This window comes from Parambassis ranga, chromosome 18 (assembly GCF_900634625.1).
Source record: "Parambassis ranga chromosome 18, fParRan2.1, whole genome shotgun sequence".
Lineage (NCBI taxonomy): Eukaryota > Metazoa > Chordata > Actinopteri > Ambassidae > Parambassis > Parambassis ranga.
The window spans coordinates 5,585,566-5,604,876 of record NC_041038.1 but is presented as its reverse complement, the minus strand read 5'-3'; the positions used below and the strand labels follow the sequence as shown (position 1 = coordinate 5,604,876).

The 19,311-nt window shown below is 41.5% G+C and overlaps 1 protein-coding gene across 3 annotated transcripts in view; it reads right to left on the bottom strand.

Annotated features, from left to right (window-relative positions):
- slc8a4b (solute carrier family 8 member 4b) overlaps window positions 1-15,833 on the bottom strand; it is a 72,458-nt gene extending 56,625 nt beyond the window's left edge. For 2 of the 3 annotated variants that reach the window (XM_028429447.1, XM_028429449.1), the window contains exon 1: window positions 15,638-15,833. The gene's annotated coding sequence lies outside the window, so the exon portion shown is untranslated. The remainder of the gene's footprint in view (window positions 1-15,637) is intronic. The other variant, XM_028429448.1, reaches the window with a different exon arrangement.
- Window positions 15,834-19,311: the final 3,478 nt, after the last annotated feature.

Sequence of the window (19,311 nt, the reverse complement as noted above, 5' to 3'; positions counted from 1 at the left end):
CACACACACACAGACTGAACGGGTGGGCACTGAGCATTTTCAAAGGTGTGTAAGTCAGCTGAGGCGATGACTCATACTTGTCTTCAGACACTGTTCACAACTGGGAGTTTAACTTTGCTACCACCTGGCTGTCTGACCTGCTCAGTGTGTGTGCCCTCTGGATCAGGACATGCACAGTGGGTTATATATGAAAATGAGACATGTGAAAAATATACCCTTGAATGTTCTTATAATGCTGTATATGGTCCTCCTGGATTTAGACAGATGAAATGGGTCAGTGTAATGGAGTAACCACTGAAGCTACTGTAGCTACTGTAGCCTTTTCAAACTCTTTTAAGGCTACATTTAAGCTTTTACTATTTTTTTGCTGAAATTTAATTTATAAGATTGCACTCTTGGGTCTTTGCTAGTAGCCAATAACAGTCAATATATAATATATAAATATATGGTGGTATTTGCTGTTTTGGGATTATCAATCAATTACAAAAAATGCCATCCAATTGGAATCATTCTAACTTAAATGCTGAAAAATAATGAAATACACTACACTATCTGCAAGGCAGAAATAAGGAAAAGTGTAACCAGCAGCATGCTGAGCTAATATAGCCCCAATTCACTCTCAAATGGGCCTCATTAAGCACAGCAAATCCATACAACCAACACATCCCAATCACAGCCTCAATACCTCAATCACACTGAGGCAGGCTGGTGGAGAGTACACAGGACAGCGTTTAATTCATTCATCCATCTTCAAAACCGCTTATCTACGGTTGGGTTGCAGGGGCAATGTTTAATAATATAAGTTGATAATTTCTTGCACCAAAACTCCCAGAGTCCCAGAGACTTGTTGAATCCACAATTTACATGTCAGGAGAGGTCTCACAGAGCACTTTTCTTTCAGCAGTGCTACCATTAGGCCTGTGCCCAGAGGAGCACTCAATATCAGCAGCCAGACAGGCTGGCAGATGACAGGTCTGACTGCAAGTCATCAAGTCATGATGTCTTTGCTTCTACATGACCAGGAGGCGTTAGCTGCCTGACACCCGCCTGCTCAAAATGTAATCACACACACTGCTGGGGTTTCTGCTGAATCACTTCTGCTCTGTCTGCTTAAATATGCAATCAAGTGTTTTTTTTTTAATAATATTTTCGAGAGCTGATGATTTAAAGAATGTCAGGCTCTTATAAGCAGTGCCCACTGCGTGATTCACTCTTTCAGAGGTCATGTAAGGAAGCTGAGTACTGGTGATCTTGCCTTGGGCACCAAATATGCCAGCACTGTCACTGTCAGCAGCCAAGGCTGAGACAAAAGCTTCACATCATTTCTTTCACTAAACTTCAAACATGGCATGTCTGTGCAGTCTGTCAGAGGACATGAAAATACACCAACAAGCAAGAAAAATGAGTCCTGGAATTGCAAGGCAAATCCCCAACAGGTGTGTAATAATTAAATAAACAATCAGACAAAATTATGAGCCAATAAAGTGTCAACACACCATGGGACAACAAATCCTAAAGCTCGTTCACAGTTATGATCTGAAACAGCTGAAAAACACAGTTGATATTCCACCATAACAACCTCACTCCACAGTTGTTATGGATTTTGCCCAAGTCCTCAAATTCCCAGTCCCTGCTGAGAGCAATATCCCTTCACCTAACACCTTCAGCAGTACTTCTCTGATTTAATGTCTTTCAGTCTGGTGCAGCCAGCGAGACACAAGCTCAACCAATTTTCTATGAACGAATTCACTTAAAGAATCACACTGAACAAAATTAATCTACTTGGGCCCAACTTGGCTGAAGCTGAAGATCTGTCATTTCAAACTGGATCCATAATAATAATAATAAAAATTAAGAAAATAAATAAATAAATAATAATAATAATAATAATAATAATAATAATAATAATAATAATAATAATAATAGAATGTAACCACATGAAAGTCTGTTATAATAATCATTCTGCTGTTTACACAGCTACACTGCCACTAATTATAGAAATCAATAATTTTGCTATGGTTGGGTGACATTAAAATTTTCCAATCAGCTGAGTGAAGAGTCCACTGTAGTGGATAGCATTGGACATGCAGCCTCATTATTTAGTTGAATGTTATCAGTGATGCTATCAGTGATCCAGCAGCCCATTACTGATAGTGGATAGATTTGTTTCACCGTCCAACCCAATTTTACACAGAAAAATACATTTACAATAAAACCGTACAGTATGTACATGTACACATGCTTCTACACAAGTCAGAGGGAGTGCTTTTATGTTGGTGCAGAATTTTTTAATGCAAGATATTAACTTGTAATGGAGCATTTATAAAATGCAGTACTACAGTAGTATTAGGTTACAACTTCAAATAAACACTATCACACTCCTGCCTGTTCTAACTTGACCTCGCCACTGCCTATAGGCCAAAAGGTGCTTATAACTAGGGGTGTCCCGATCCGGGGTTCTCTAAAAAGGCAAACTGCAGGTTACTCATTGCGATCATTTGTGCTATCTTGGCTGTGATGTCTTGCGCCTTCGCACTGTCACAGGGCATGTTAGGGCTGTCAAACAATTGCAATTTTTAATCTGTATAAATGTTACTAAAATGAATGTTACTTTTATTGCTCATGTGTGTGTCCCGAGAGCACTTGCCGCTGACTGTTCTTCGCAACCGCATCAACTGCACATTTCCACGGGCACAATACTTCAACAAACAGCCCGAAACACATTGCCGCAGATTACAAATACTTCATCCATCCCACTACGTAATCGAGCCCGATTTCTGATCATGTGGTATAACTGTCAAAACTACATTAGCCTGGATGCCACCAAGTTGGCTTCCTGGATGAAAATCATACCTTGTGCAGCCCTGCTTTGCTCATTTGTAATTGTGCATACAAAATAACAAACAGATTCCATTAAAATTACTATATGTATCCTATCTCACATCCCCTCACTACACCGCACAATTTTGTGCAGTGGCTGATACGAAACTGTGTTTGTATAACCCCCTCAGGGTGATGATTGCACACAAACACACAATCAGCTGCATGAACACACAAACACCATAAACGATTTATGCAGCACACGCTCCAATAACATTAGTGTTCACATCTTGAGCTGTTCTCACCTGCTTTACAGCACTTTACGGTGCCGAACACAGACACGCAAACTCAATTTCTACATTTATACATCCTACATAACAAATGATAACCCACATTACTTAATGCAGATGTCCCTGGAGCACTCACACAAACACACAGACACACACACAGATGTAGCGCTACTCTGTTAACAATGTAACTCTGCCCTTTGGGGGTTACACACCTGCCACAGCCTTCAGCAGACAATCACTCATTCTGTTTCACCCACACACTCACTAACACTCTTCACCACACACGAACACACACACACACACACGTGTACATCATAACAGAATGGAGCAGCACATCCTTTCGCAACAAAATCTAAGATACAATGAGTGTGCATCAGCAGGACATCACATCCAATAATATTCAACACAGTCCAGAATATCTGACTGTGTAGTGGAGGAGAACAAATGTGTGCGTGCCAGTTAAACAAAGAAAGGGAGAGCAGAAAGTAGGGCCAATACTGTTGCTATGGTGATTAATGAGATACAAAAGTCTTTAACGTTATTATTACGGGTATGAGAGGAGTGGGTGATTGTGTGTGTGACACAGAGAGATAAAGCCAGAGTGAGACAGAGACAAGAGAAATGAGGACTCCTCAGTGAAACGAGTTTAGTCAGAGCCCAGCGGCCGCTTTACTATCTTTGGATCGATACACTTTTCTTGCATGTGTTCGGCAAAGGGGGAAGAAGGTCAATAAAAACACATGTACGCACAAGATTTCAGCGGAAATGTGAGTGAAACCCACTTTCTGCCAGCCTGTCATGTTCCCTTTAAAATATGAATTAAACTGCTGCCTCTGACAAGCAGTTTAAACCCTTTGATTGGCAAAATGATTGAAGATGTTGAGATTTGGTGTCTGAAACACTTAATACCTTTGTAGACTGCAGTTGTAAACTCACATGTGTAGCTGTGACAAACAACATATAGCATCTACTACAACTATGACTAGTGTTTTTAACAACAGGCCTGTCACCTAATTCTGCACTTGCTCTCAGCTTATGGGGCACTTTAGTGTCTTTCAGCTGTTTTGATGTCTTCTCACCAACCTCATCGCTGTTTCCAGCTCTTAAAAAAATAAGTAAATCACAGAAAGCAGAACATTACTGGAATACCTTAAAAATGAGATTTTAAAAAGACAAAAGACTCTGGTATTATGGTATTATTGAACACTGCATTACTCACATTGCTAAAGCGCCTGTCCATCACAATGCTTCATCAGAGCGTGTGCATGTGAATGTCAAAGTTCTATTAGGGAGCACTTGTTGCCCCCAAATGAGTCCAATTAAGGTTGGTCAATCGATCCACAGATTCAGAGGTCGATGTGACCAAACTGAAGCAAAGCATGAAAGAAACGTTTGAAGTGTTTGACCCTCGCCCAACATCCTACTTAACCAGCACATCTGAGAATAACAAGCCTTCATTACACTGGCACACCCTCAGTGCACACACTTCTATGTTCCTTTCTCTCACACACACACAGAAAGCCACGCACTGGTTCTGTCTAATGTTTCTGATGTTCCACTTTCATACATTTTTAATGTTTATGCATGTTATCTATGTGTACTTCTATGCCCAGATAACATGGTCAGTTCATGGCGTGGGTTTGGACGTGTGAAGGTGTGGTGTGCACTATTCAGAGACAACACACTCTGTCTTTGAAGCCAGTAATTGGCAACAGGCTCATTGTGAGGGTGTGGAGATGGACGCATGTGGTGTGATCATATGCATGTGCCTGTGGATGTGTGTGTGTGTGTGTGCATTAGTGCTTAATATCTACTTTGATCCATCTAAAAGCATATTTGAAGCTGCAACAGATTCTCATGCTGGTAAATACAGAGTGGAGCAAGGGGAGGAGAGGAACAGAAAGGAGGAAGAGGATACGCGTGAGGAAAAAAAACATTAAGCACATGTATAGCAGAGAAAGGAGCAGCACAGATGATAGCAGAAGAGTTACGGCAGAACGATACAGAGCAGGAAATGAGAAAAGTGTCACCGAGCCCTTTAGGCTACAAGGCCAGAGAGGTCTGGTGAAGTATCCGCAGCCAGATGAATGGAGGAGTGTGTATGAATGTTTCATTCCACCTCTACATTAGAAAATGAACTTAATGAACAGTGATTTGTGAATTACTGTAAGACCTTTGGAAAGGCATGATCCAGGATCAGAGGGAATAACAGCTGGGCGGACTCAACTAGTGGGTACGTTTTAAACAGGGCACCTAATAAAAATCAATCACCTCCATTAAACTTAAAAATGAACTGTTTTATATATTTTACTTCAGTCTCTTCCAACTCAGTGCTGACTGAATGATAATCATGCACCACTTGAAAGGAAAATTTGTGAGAGATTGCAAAGAGCTGCAGAAAGTGAAGTCACAGAAGTACTTAAAGAGGAACTAAATGTAGCATGTTCATGTCTACCGTTCAGTGCTGGATGGATGCATACCAGCTATACTCTTTACCACTTTAGACAAAAGCCATGTAGTTGTGTAGTGTGTGTGTGTGTGTATGTGTGTGCATTTGATCTAGTGAGAAAGGGGCTTAAGGTGGCTTTAATCCCAACAAAGGCTACAGGCCTGGTTACCACAGAGAGATTCGTCTGCATGTCTTGTTGAAGTATTCCATCCCAGGAACTAACTGGCAGTGTAACATTTTACATGCTAGCCAGCTACAGATGAACTACATAAACTACATAAATGATAAATAATTTCACACTGACATATTGGCAGTTCAATGACAGATGAAAGGGAAAATTTGGTAATACTGAAATGAAATTAAACTCTTATTCATTATTCAATCCTCTTTAATCATGATGAGCTCCAGGATCACCATCTGGCCTGATCAATTTTTAAAATTACACCGGATGACATGACACGATGGCACGACACTCGACTTTGATTGCCTGGTTCTACTTAGTATAATGTACATAAAGTAGCAGAAGGTGCCACTTGAAATGAGCGTTGTGCTCACTTCATCCAAATCCCTGTTGTGAAGTTCTCTGCACGCATGCATTCATGCAGTCGTACATTTAATGTAACATAGAGTCCAGGTGTTCTGTGATTCCTAATGAGCTACAAACATAACTGTATGCAAACTGTATGCAGATGTGGACTGCATGCTGTGAGAGTGTACGCAAGCTTCCCTCTAACTGATCACGGCAGTTTGACGGAACTGAACTGTGGCTTTAGATAATCCACATAATGTAATGTATGCAATCTCATAACGCATATTACCCGTATGGTGTTATGCAACCCACAATCAGCATAATCTCTTTCAGTCTTTCTATGGATGGGAAGTCATAGATATGTTTTTGCTCAAGCTCACTAACACACACGCGCACTCTGCTCTCCCCGAGCGCAAGTCATATTGCAGATGTTCATATCCAGTATCTGCCAGCCTCTCTTTGTTTGTTTGTGCCTCTGTGTGTGTGTGTATGTGTGTATGATGTTGAGAGGTACTGGCAGCACGGTGCTCAGACTTCCATCCCTTGCTAATGTCACACAGAGGATAGCAAAAGAGCCGGAGGGAGCTAGCAGGCTAACACACACACACACACTTATCATGCATAAATAAATGAACATGAACACTCAGAGTGAACATTTAAACTTTGCATACTCACAGTGACGTACCATGCCTCCATGTGGCTTTTACAGTGTTCCTTGACTCGTATGGATTTCTTTTTGCTACAATGACTTGGTGACACACCAGTGCACACAGCACAACGCATCTGAACTGGGTGTTCATTTAAGTGTTGTTTTTTTCCGCTGCAGGGCCAAACGTGTGCACACATAAAGCTTACAACAAAATTCAACACATCTATGGTGTACATAAAAGCACTGTCTCTCTGAAACACACACATAAATGCTAGCCATCCTAAGGGAACCTCAGTCTCAGAGTGTTTGCACTACACTCAGCCTGGATGCTGCAAAGCTTCTCTCCATGTTTATGTCACAATCGTTCAGAGTAGCTAAGCAGTTTAGTCCCAGTGACTTCCAAACTACAAACCATAAAAGAAATCAAGGTTTGAAAGGACCAGCTATCACTTTATAAATAAAGATTCATAAATAAAGGTTCAGGTTGACTTGTTTGTGGATAAATGCAAAGTACAACAACAGAAACGAGAAGTTGAGTGGGTGCATATAGACAAACCATTCCTTGTGCTATTGCATGGAGAAGTAATGGGCTACTAAACAATGGTGAAAATGGCAGCCAGTGTTCACTAATTTGTCTTTTACACACACGATTCCTTTCTATTTCTTCTCTATCATTCTTCCTGCCTTGTCACTGCTTGGAAACACTTTACAAGTCCTTTGGCTCCTCACTCAGCCATGTTCATAAAGAGCTGGCAGTCGCCTGCACTCTCTCTCTCTCTCTCTCTCTCTCTCTCTCTCTCTCTCTCTCTCTCCTCCATTTCTTTAATTTCAAAAGTAAATACCCCTGTGGTGATGAGAAATTACTGCTTCTTCAAATCAATGCCAAAAAGAGGTGTGTCACACTGTGTGACTGAGTGTGTGTGTGTGCGTGAGTTTGGGTCTGTGAGCGATGCCAAGAAGCGGTAGAGTTTGATAACAGAGCAGATGGATAACATGACTGCGTTTGATTTGTTTGTGTTCAGGAAATGGGAGCGACAGAGCTGTGGTAAAACTAATGAAGTTAAATGGAACTGAGTCTTTCATTAGCTCAGCGCTTTGCTATATGATAAAACCCACACACTGTCCTTTTCTTGCTTTTACAGAAACAACAGAGAGTAGTGAAAACACTCCAAAATATATTTCAAAAGAGGACATCATTTCAAGCAAAGAAAGGAAACTATTTTATTATTTTACAGAATGACGCTGACACTCATGGCTGATCTCTGAACACGAGTAGGGAGAAACTGAGAGAGAAAAGCTGCACATGTGCATTAAAGAGACAAATACAGGGGCGATAGCATGACAACCGGTTGGATTATGGGTCTTTAGTGGCGCTTGTCATCCACTCCAGCTTCATTTTATTATTTATCATTGTGACGTCTATCCTTCCTTTGCTTACGACACTCATCCCTTCTTTAATCCAATCAGAAAATCAGCAGACATCACAATCCTTCCTTCTCTCTCTCTCTCTCTCTCTCACACACACACACAGACACACACGTATAGGACCAACCACCCGCTCCAATGAAGCCGACACTTGCAAGATTTCACAATCACACATGCATGCACTCGTGAACATACCATTACACACAAATTGCATGACAAACTAGCCTGCAGTCATGCATGCAATGGGGCTGGACAGCCTGTATGTGTATGTGTGTGTGTGTGTGTGTGTGTGTGCTCTTATCAGATTATATAATCCAGGTTTGGGTCTATGCTGCTGTGACAGATTAAACCAAATGAAATGAAGAAAAGGGGCAGGAGGACAAGGATAGAAAAAAAACAGAGAAACACGGAAATGAAATGTAAGATAAAGTGATTCAATTCAGCTGTTGAGCTGAGCATGAAGAGACAGTAACAACGACATATGGGAGTGATTGTGGAAATTGCACAAAGATGAGACAGTGAAGAGGGGTGAGGCAGAGGGGATAAAGGTAGTAAACAACTCAAGAGTGACAGACAGAGGATGGAGGAGGGCACAAGGTGAGGAGGAAGCAAGGAGTAATGGGGTGAGTTGGGAAACAGAGGTGAGCTAGAGAGGGATTAGGGGATAACAAGAGGGAGAGGAGTGAACCTGATGAGTGACGTGACAGCCGAGGAGGTAATCAGAGTGAGTAAAAGAGAGAAACTGTAGAAAAAAATTGTATTCCGCAGCTGTAACTCATACGGGCTCATCAGTCTACACTTTCATTGGTTTTCTGTGATTGCAGAGTTATTACTTTCTGAATATAGATCCCTGTTTCCCACAATAGAAAACCAGATTTTTACAGCTGCACCTTTCAATATTTTTACATTAATGATTGTGAATGTGGTAGCAGGTGCTAGTACTGCAGCCCTCCTCAACTTCTTCCTGGTTTTAGTTTCATGGAACTAAATACCTGCAGTAAAGTGTCAGGCATTTGCCTGATAAAGCGGCAACCATGTCCCTCATGAGAACGTGTATTTCTTTTATCATGTGGCCAGAAATACGACTTCAAATAATCATTTAGTTTCACGTACCTAAGCAGCCACATATAAATTAATAGGCTTATCATAATTTATTAACTCTAATTCTCCTGGTTTTATATATGTTAGATTATAAAGGAAATCCCTAAAAGAAGCATGGATTAAAAACAGAATGCCAGCCATAGAAAATCATGTGTCCTTCAGCATATCCTCTTATCCATTTTAATATCTCTGAGAGGCTGTGTGGCAGAATGAGCCAGCATATAAACATCTTTATCGTGCTAACTAGATTGAAAGTGGTGTCTATTTTAGCTGGTTTTTGATGCTTCAGAGGGACAAAAACATTGTGGATGGAGGTGTTTGTTGCACTGCTGTACTATATGCACTCTGAGTATGTTTGATTTGGCCATTATATTTGAATGATGTTAATTGTTGTTGATTAGCTATAAGTTAATTTAGGTTTTAGCACAGGAAAATAGCATTAAATCCCCTGTGAAATGTTGCCCTCCTTAGCAGACATTTATTTTGAAGGTGGTGTTTTTTCTTATTTCAATTCCCAGGAATCTAGGGTTTATAAAAAGCAGTGGAAATTTTACACAGAGAGAAATAAACATAGAAGAGGAGGGAATAAGATGGGCATGAAGAGATGAGGCATGGAGATAATTAAAGAGTGAAAGCTGTACAAACGGGGTGGAGAAGGAAAATAAGACAAAAATAACAGAGTACACCAGGGAGGGTGAGAGGTAGATGAACTCGGAGCCACAGTGAGCAGAAAACCAAGAGAAAATTAAAGCTGTGAATCTGCTGAAACAAGCGTTTCATCTGTTCAACAACCAGTGGCCGCTCACTTATTCCAGCTTTCAAAGAGCTGCTTTCTTCACCTGTCCACTTCACATACAGACCTATTCATGCCTGTCTGTTCAGAAAACCTTTAACCCTTTCCACCTGAGCTGTCATTAAATCACAATCCACCATTTTGAGAAGGTCACAGAGCAGAACACTCCTCCCAAATGGCCATCATTTGTTGTGCTTGGAGCCAAGGGGAGCTTCTCCCAATTGTCTTTCATGTCGTGGAGCTGCTGTTGGACTGAATTTGGGTTCATTTTTTTAGATTCCAAAATTGGCCCGGGGCTGGAGGGATTTTAAAGGTCAATGTATGCTCCACTCGAGCCCATTTTCACAGTTGGCTGGACAAGTCTGTGATTGTCCATTTCACATCTTGCTTCCCATTCACGCTTTCAAAAGAGCAGATTGCACCGAGTCTGCCCTCAGAGATTGTCGAGAAAAGGACGTAATGAGGCGTGTTTTTTCCCCTCATCAGTCGCTTCTTCTATCTTTCACAAATCATATTCACTTTTGCCACTTTTGTCCACTTAGCACAGTTTCACACTGATGGGCATCTGTAAATCTGTGTTGTTGCCTGAACAACAATAACAACATCTTCAGGACAGTCTGCCCTGTGAATCATCGCACACTGATCACACACGCTGAGAAACAGACAGCTACAGACACAGAGTAAGACAGATTCACAGACACTCACACAGTCCAAGTGTGTGTCGTATACTGAGGTTCCTCATAAAACAAATGGCTCCCCTCCACCTTGGAGTTTTCTATTCTTAGCAGCAGCAGGGCAGCCTCTCAGCATATCAATGTCCAGCTCATGTTTAAACATCAACTGGTGGGATGACTGATGACGGCGCCATCAAGTGTGTCTGTGTCTACTGGTAGGTTCATTTGTCCATATTCTGTTATTCTGCATCAACTTTTGTGAGTGTGTGCATGCACATGTTTGTTTGGTTTTGTTTGTGTTTTTTTAAATGCCAGACACTGGTAATGAAGGTTATTACTGTAAGGCAGAAGTCATGCGAGATGTAGCTAACCTTTGAAGATCGATAAGATAACCTGGTCACTGGGGTCTTGGCAAGAGGACCTCCATGACTCATTCTGCATAGGAATCTTCCAGCAGCCATGTGTGGGGATGCACAGATGTACACTGTTAACTGTGCTTTTCAGTAAAATAATTAGTTAAGGTTCAGCATTAAAACAGTGTGAGGGGTTAGGTAAAGTTCATTTTTTCGACGGGCGCAGAAACACCCACTCTGTTTTAAAGGTCTGAAATTTGGACCTGATGTTACATTATCCTGGTGAGGACGGCCTGCCAGTGAGATATGTTTTGGAGAGTCTTACAGTATGGGTTCACACAAGGTGTTATGTGTAAACAAAGTGGTGGTGGTGATAAAAGGCATGAGTTCAAACAACAAATATACAGTAACTGATTGGTGTTGGGAGTTATAGCCCCATTCCCCACTGTATCTGCTCTAATCCAGTTACCTGGTGTGGTCAATATGTGGACTAAACAAACTGCTGCATGCCACATTCGGTGCCCTGAGCCATTAACAACTCAGTTCATCATCAGCTACTTTCTCCCTGAAGGACTAAGTGAGGTACACAAGTGAGAGAGGCCAAATCAGTCAGCCATGCAAAATGAGATCACTGTTGATACGTCTGAACCTGCTACCCAGCTTGGAAATCACGCCATTTGGCAATAAACGTGTCAAATGAATCCCTGAAGTGAGGCTTTGGGAGTGATTGGAAATTGAGTGGGATGAATGATGTGAGGGGCCTGGCCAACCTGTTTGGTCCCAGGAGGGGAATAAGGGGGATATTAGGTCAGCACTACTCATCTTTATAGGATTTTTAAACACAGAGAGGGAATTCAACTAGAATATATCTGAAACTATATTGTTCCAGCCCTCTGTGTAAGTGATTATTGATTTTTATCAGGGCATTTAGCTTCCTTTGATACTTGGTAGTGGTGCTTTACTGATTTTAAATTCTTCTGCACTTTGGTCACAACACTTTTAACACTTTTGAAACTTTTCTTTTTTCATTCCCAGCAGTCTCCTGGCTGTCAGTCACAGTACATGCTCTACCAATCCAGCAGGCGTTGAGCTGGCACTATGTGATGCGGTGTTTGGGCAGTGTGGTGTCTGGCACTTTTTTTTAAATAAATGTTGAACCCTGCATGAAATACAACAGGACAGGGCAATGACTTTCTGTCAAGCAAGAGAAGAGATGAACAGCACAATATATCACCGTCCTTGCATTCTATTGTTATAGTGACTTACTTAATCAACCTGTAGGCAGAAGGCCATGCTTTAAATCTCAGGGGGGACTCACTGTTAGGCTGCAGTGAGATTAAAATGCCTGATTTTTTAAATTTGGAATAAAAAAACATTTTCCGAAAACAAGAGAAACTAAATTAAAAGGTTGTTGACGAGAAAAAGTTTGCGATAGGTAAAAATCTGGGGCCATATTTACAAAGAGTTTTAATGCTACGATATTCCCTTAGTAGTGAAATTCTAAGAAAATTCTCAGGATTATGACATTTTCTATAGCCGGACGCGTAACAGAAGCGTAGCAACAGCCGCTGTGAAATGCTTCCATTTTTGTCATTAAGAGTATTTACACCAGACACGAAGCGTCCCAGAAGCTACATATTCAAAAAGATTCTTAGCGCTAAGAATTTTCCTTAGTGGTGAAATTCTAAGACAATTCTCAGAATTATGACATTTTCTAAACTAACTCCTAACCTAGTAAAGATAAAAGTGATTCACCAAACTACATGGCCCTTAAGAGAGTTCTTAAAGTGAAAAACAGTTTACAGCTGTTAACAGCTTAGAAAGTAGTCCCGCATTAATATCATATAGGTTGATTATATCCAAGCTATTTGTGTTTATGATCACATTATCATTTGAAACAAGGCTTCAGATGTATTCTGTTGTTTTTCCTGTCAGCCAATCACATCTCCTAAAACAATGCATCACACTTAGCAATGGGGTCAACCACGCCTCCTCACTAAGATCAAATGTTCAGTCTGCTCCTTCTTGTGTTCTTAAATCACTTTTAAGCTAAGAGTCCGTACTAAGATCTAAGAGCTCTCTGAGGGGATTCTCAGAATCTTTGTGATTTCGGTCCCTGATGACTCCTGTGGGGATATGTTTGGGAAAACAGGCTGTATTTGGTGATGCTGAGTAATAATTAAAGCTCTAACAAGGCTAAAAAAAAGTATATTTTAATTTATATCACAGACTACTAGTTCAATTCTGTATTTATTAAAAATAAACCATTAAAACAAGTCATAATGTCTTTCAAATTAAAATAATATTGAACACTTTGAAGCTCTAAAGACCAACACTGAAAATGATGACTTTCAGAATCAATAACATTATCACCATCAGGAGCTGTTTTAACCCTGGAGGCCAGAAAAATAATTGGTTAGTGATTAGTATATCAAGAGACTAGCAAACCACTTAAACTACAGTGCAGCCTGCTGTGTAATTATAATTACTGAATTAAAAACCACATGTAATGTATGTTCTTATCTAATAATACAGCACAGTCAATCCTTCCAACTGCACAACTTGTCAACATCATTTTCTATCCTGCCACACCAGTCACCATGCCATCTATCTCCAGGGCTAACAACCCCTACCAGCACGTAACACACACACACATTCACAGGAGAGAAGATGATTATGACCACAGGGACTTTCCTGTCCCTCTCTGGACTGACAGACTATGCTGAAAGTAACTACTACAACAACACAAGTAACCGGAGACCAGTGTTATCAGTGCGCATAATCAGCTTAACATGGACAAGAATAGAGGCCGAGATGTGGGTTACCGCTTTCCAGTCAAGACGTGAGTGTGTTTTTTAAGTCATTAATGGATTACTTGAAGACACAGTCACAGGAAAAGAACAAGGCACAGACAGATAGAGAGAGAGACAGAGAGAATAAGTCTTGGATATTTTTGGTAGCAACAGCAGAATAACAAGGTATGGAAGCAGCAAACCTTAAGAGCGCACACACAAACCTGGAGACAAACTATAAATGTGACAGCTTGACCAAATCAATGTCAATATTGATGCTTCAAGGGTTAGGCTGCTCAGAAAAATAATGAATAAATGCATGTGATTTTACTTCCAAACACCTGGATTCTCTGGCAGTGCAGTCATTGACAGTCAGACTGCTCACCCAGGCAGCTCAAAACAAGCTACAGCTACTGTGTTCCAGTTGGATGAGAGCAATAAAAAAGCTTTTTAAATCAGAAACCATCGTTTCCTCATGGAAATTCAACTCAACTCACTTTTTAACAAATTAAGTGAATAAAGTACCCTTATTATTTTACTTCAATTTAATCTTCCAGCTAGGATACTTGAGAATACAATTTGGAGCCTAAGTTGCTGACAACAACAACTTTGCATGTCTGAATAGTCCAAAATATTCTATCACCACCCTGCAGACATGGCCCATGTTGGCTCTTGCAGTCACTAAAAGCCCACCGGGTAGCAGCATCCAGCTAGACAGCATCAAAGCTGCTTAACACAAAGACTTCTCGCTGCTGATGTAAGCTGGAAAGGTTTGAGATATGCAAATTAATTTATAGCCTACATTTCCTTAGACAGCTTGGGTCCTTGAATTATTGAGAGGGTGACATATCTTTAGTTTAATTATTTATCATTGTTGAAAAAAGTCTCCATCATCATCATCGTGCCATCCTAATCAGGCAGCCATTAGTCCAGCTAGTATATATCATTGTCCCCCATATCATCATTATTATCATTGAAACTCCAGTCACAATGCTCTCCACCATCATCTGCATCAAAACTTACACAATCATTGTCGCAACAAAACATGTAAACACAATAATCCTCCAAGAGATAAAGTTATATGTGTAGAATAATCCACCTGCTGCTATTGTGCAATTTGGCTGCGACGTCTATTCTGACTTGGCTCGCATGCAATAACCTCCTGTCAATATCCCTAACCCTAATCTCCCCGGCCAACGGGTTCACAGCCCCGCTCCGCAGGGTTAGAAATACCCTTATAGGTTTTTGGGGAAATGTCGCTCACCCTTTTAGCACCGAGGCTGCCACTCCAGCTGAGGGAGCCTCGTTCTGCTCCGCCGGCGCCGGTCAGGACTCCCTGATGCTAGACGCACCTTCGCTCCTTCCAGGCTGTGCGCCGGGTAAATGCTTAATTGGAGCGGCTAAAGAAAAGGCGTCTCCCGGAGAGGGCAGGGCTCTGCGCTGTCGCACATACCTGAGGAAGACCCCCGGTCATGCAGGGCACGCCGGTGTCCAGTGAATTCCTTCGCGGTCTTATTTACCCTCGTCAGTCTTTTTACTCTAAGATCGCCTGATCTGACTCTTTGCTCCAAATTTACGCACTGATCTGTGCAAACACCCGCTGCAATTAACTGCCAAGTGATTCCTGCACCTCGCGCAGCAGCTACATGCCTTTACAACCGACTGTCTCCTGTCACACAAACAGCTCTCACATGTGAGTAACAGAAGCAACTAAACAATTCTTATTGGTTACATTTGTAGTAAAAAGAGCAGCAATACCCACGTTCTCTGCGTCTTCTCACCGGTTCGGTACTCTGGAAAAAAGCCCTGGTCGGGATCCGTTCATGGATTCAGTGAGTCGTCCCTCTATCTGTTCATCCTTCCCTCCGTTCCTTCCCTCATTCAGCTGCTGAATAAACCTCTCTCCTCCTCTGAAGCGGTGGCGGCGACAGAGCAGGCGCACTTTGGATCTCACTCTCTCTCCATCACCAGAGGGGGAGAGAGAGAGAGAGAGAGAGAGAGAGTGAGAGAGAGGTGGAACTGAGAAATAAAAAACCAAAGAGATGAAGCTGAGGAAGGATGAGCTGATGTGAGCAAGGAGTGCAGGGATAAGGCACAGAGCTAGACAGAGGCTATTACTGTCTGTGTGTGTGTGTGAGAGTGTGTGCCACTGTGTGGTGGGGGGGCAGAGGATGAATGTTCTCCAAAGGAGCATGCACTCCCAGCAGCATCACCCCTGCACTGATGGACACTATTTGTCCTTTGGAGCACTGGGGAGGAGAGGAGCAAAGGAAAGTGAAGAATGATGACTGTTTAGGTTTACTGTTGCAGAAATTGAAGCTGTATTAAAAAAGGTGCACTTGTTTTGTTCTGTAGTGCAAATTTGAGGAGCAAATCAAACCAGATTACAAGAGAGATTACCTATGTAATCATTATATGTTAAACAAGAGTGATTACACAAGAATCTACAATAGAAGTATTGGAAAAATGAACAGCATTTGAAACTGTGAACTGTTTTTGTAATCAATAAATGAATAAAAGACAACTTTTAAAAAAGAATATGTCTGTTGGCTGTAGTATTTGTTGCATCTTTCTACCCCCATGTCCTGTGAATCTGTAAAAACAGTTGCTAAAAATATTCTGACAATCAACAAGTGTTGATTAGATTAATAATGCTGTGAAAAAGTTGTTCTTGGAAAGGAAATCACCACATCTGTGCATTGTAGTGAACTGTTAATGTGTTTTATCAGTTATTTGGATGGGAATTAATTCATGTATTGATAGGTGCTGTTGTGCTGTGCCTGACCTCTCTACAGGGGAGACGAAGGATAGTCTCCTATGTGATAAGAAGAGGAGGGGAGTGAGGGAGGGAGATCGATGAGGGAGAGAAGGGCAGGAACAACGCCGAGAGAGCGGACAAGGAAGGGATGAGGGAGATGGGTGCTGATGAGATGGGGAAAGTGCGGGAGGAGGGTGGGGGGTGTTGAAAAAGAGGGGTGCTGCCCCTGTTGGTGTAAATAATGAGAGAGGGGAGGGAGTAGTTTTACATTATCCGTCTTTTCGACACAGTTGATCAGAGTTCTGTCTCAGCTTGAAGCATGGCCTTTACACCGCAAGCTAATTCACACCCCAAGGGGACATCACACACACTAACACACACACACACTAAGAGTTCCATCCAACTCTTAGGTATGCTGAGAGAACACAGCTTTACACTCATTCGACCAACCATGTCCAAATGCATTATCTGCAAATTCATAGCTGGACAAACAAGCATATTTGCACACACATGCATACACAATATGGCACACTATGCAAAAAAGAACAACACACATACAGATGCTAATACATCTAACACACACACACAGATTTCTATTATATCTGCTGAGCAGAGTAAAGTCTTGAAAATTAATAGAACTGAGGATTCTGTGAATGGATGTGCATGAAATATTAAAGAGCTTTGCTAATGAAGACCATGGAGTTTGAGAATGGCTGCATATTCTCAGTCAGAATAATTACAAATGAAAAAAATGACTGCTTTTATCTCCTCTATTCTAATTTGTCCTTTTCTCACTCCCCTAAAAGCCATGGTACACATTAAGTGTGAAAAAAATGTATACATTGATCTACACAGATCTACAAGAGTCACAGGAGGAATGACAGAAACAGTGCAAGTTTCACACAGCATACAAAGGTAGACACACCCTCTGTGATGTCACCCATGTTTCTGGAAGAGTGGTGCCTCTGGCCTGACTTCAGTCCTAGAGTTCCTGGCTGATACACAGTGGAGTGTGAGTGTAGCAGATCACAGGCTGGCGATGCTATCTGACCTATTGTAGCATCACCTGTCACTCAAAGAGTCCACACCCTAATTCGGCATAGAGTATGTTCATAGTAACACAACTATGGCCAACACAGGTCGGCCTGTGCCATGCCTACTTTTTTGGTGGAGCTTCACAGTGGGACGCTTCGCTTAGTTCCCAGAACTTCCTTTATTGGCAGAACCAAAGCAGGAATATGATCACAGTCTTTATGTTGCCTTTGTAATTAGATTCCCAGAATGCTTGTGTACTCAGCTGAAGCAATGGCACAACTGTTCAAAAAGAATAAAAACTTTGTTTCTGTTATTGCTGAACACTACAAGTCATTGATTAATGAGTCTCAAGAAAAGGTCTGAGACAACTCGGTTAATTCAACTCCAAATGCCAATTTAAACTGCTGGAGGCTGAGTCCAATTGATTAGAATGTAGGTGATACATCACTGCATCTAACAGTCACAATGAGGACAGGAGAGGTTCACTATGTTATCAAGCCATTCAAAGCATAACGAGAATCTTTTTTAAAAAAAAAAAAAAAAAAAAGCATAAAGGGATACTTTATTCAAATTACTGCCACACACCATTCGGTGCTCCCACTGCATGTCTCCCCCTCAAAGCACACCATCAAAACATTACAGATTCAGTGCCAATTAACCCTCCCCTATCGCCTCGACGTGCGATCCTCCCTGCCTCACTACTATGCTGCCAAACAAGCCACAACAATATCTTCAGCGAAAGCTACATTTCTACATGGTTTCTATGGCAATGGGAGCCCTTTACTTCTCAAATATGGCTGTAAATGATGACTGTAGCACCGAGCAGAGGGGTCTTTGAGTGTAGCATTTAAAGGCTGAAAGATAATTGCTGCTATCCATGAAATATTAAGATATTTCATGGAGGCCAGGCCAGCAATTTCAGAATGATGATGATCCTCCTCAGGTAGCACTGCATTTAAAACAGATGTTATTCCATAGTGGAAATCAATGCAAGAGTTCTTTTAGCATGTCATGAAAAAAGCACATATAAACACTTCAAGTACTATTTCTGTCTGTGTAGTACAGAGATTACCTCATATTTTAATTAGTCTTCCAAATGTCCCTGCACATGTACTCACACAAGCACAAAGTATTATGTCACCTTAGCCCAGTGGGACAGTTAAGGATGAGAAAAAAGAAAAAGTGTTCCTTCGGTACCAGTGCTGCAGGTTCTGACACGTCGCACTGCATTTTTCAGTCTTCTTAACAACCACAGCTTTCAAGCTGCCTTTGGATCGCCTCCCTGGATGAACAATACACTGTGCCGTGTGTTACACAGACTTTGGCAGACAATCAGTTGGCACAGCTCAAAAGCCAGTTAAAAACTAGGCTAGTTCTTCTTCACACTGATTTGGCCTCCTTGCTGTTTCCTCCACCCGTCCCCTTTAGAGCTGCTTTGAAGTCGCTCTATGCTGTCTGTAGATAATGCAACCACCAATACACTTGCTACTGTGTTGTATTCAGATATCTAACACGTGTTTCTTGTTCGACATTCATTTGTTCTATTGTGTGAAGGATCATTCCAAACGGAGACCTCAAAGCAAAGAATCAGTGCAGAAAGCTGCAACTCCCACATTTAAATAGGCTGAGAAGAAAAAACCATA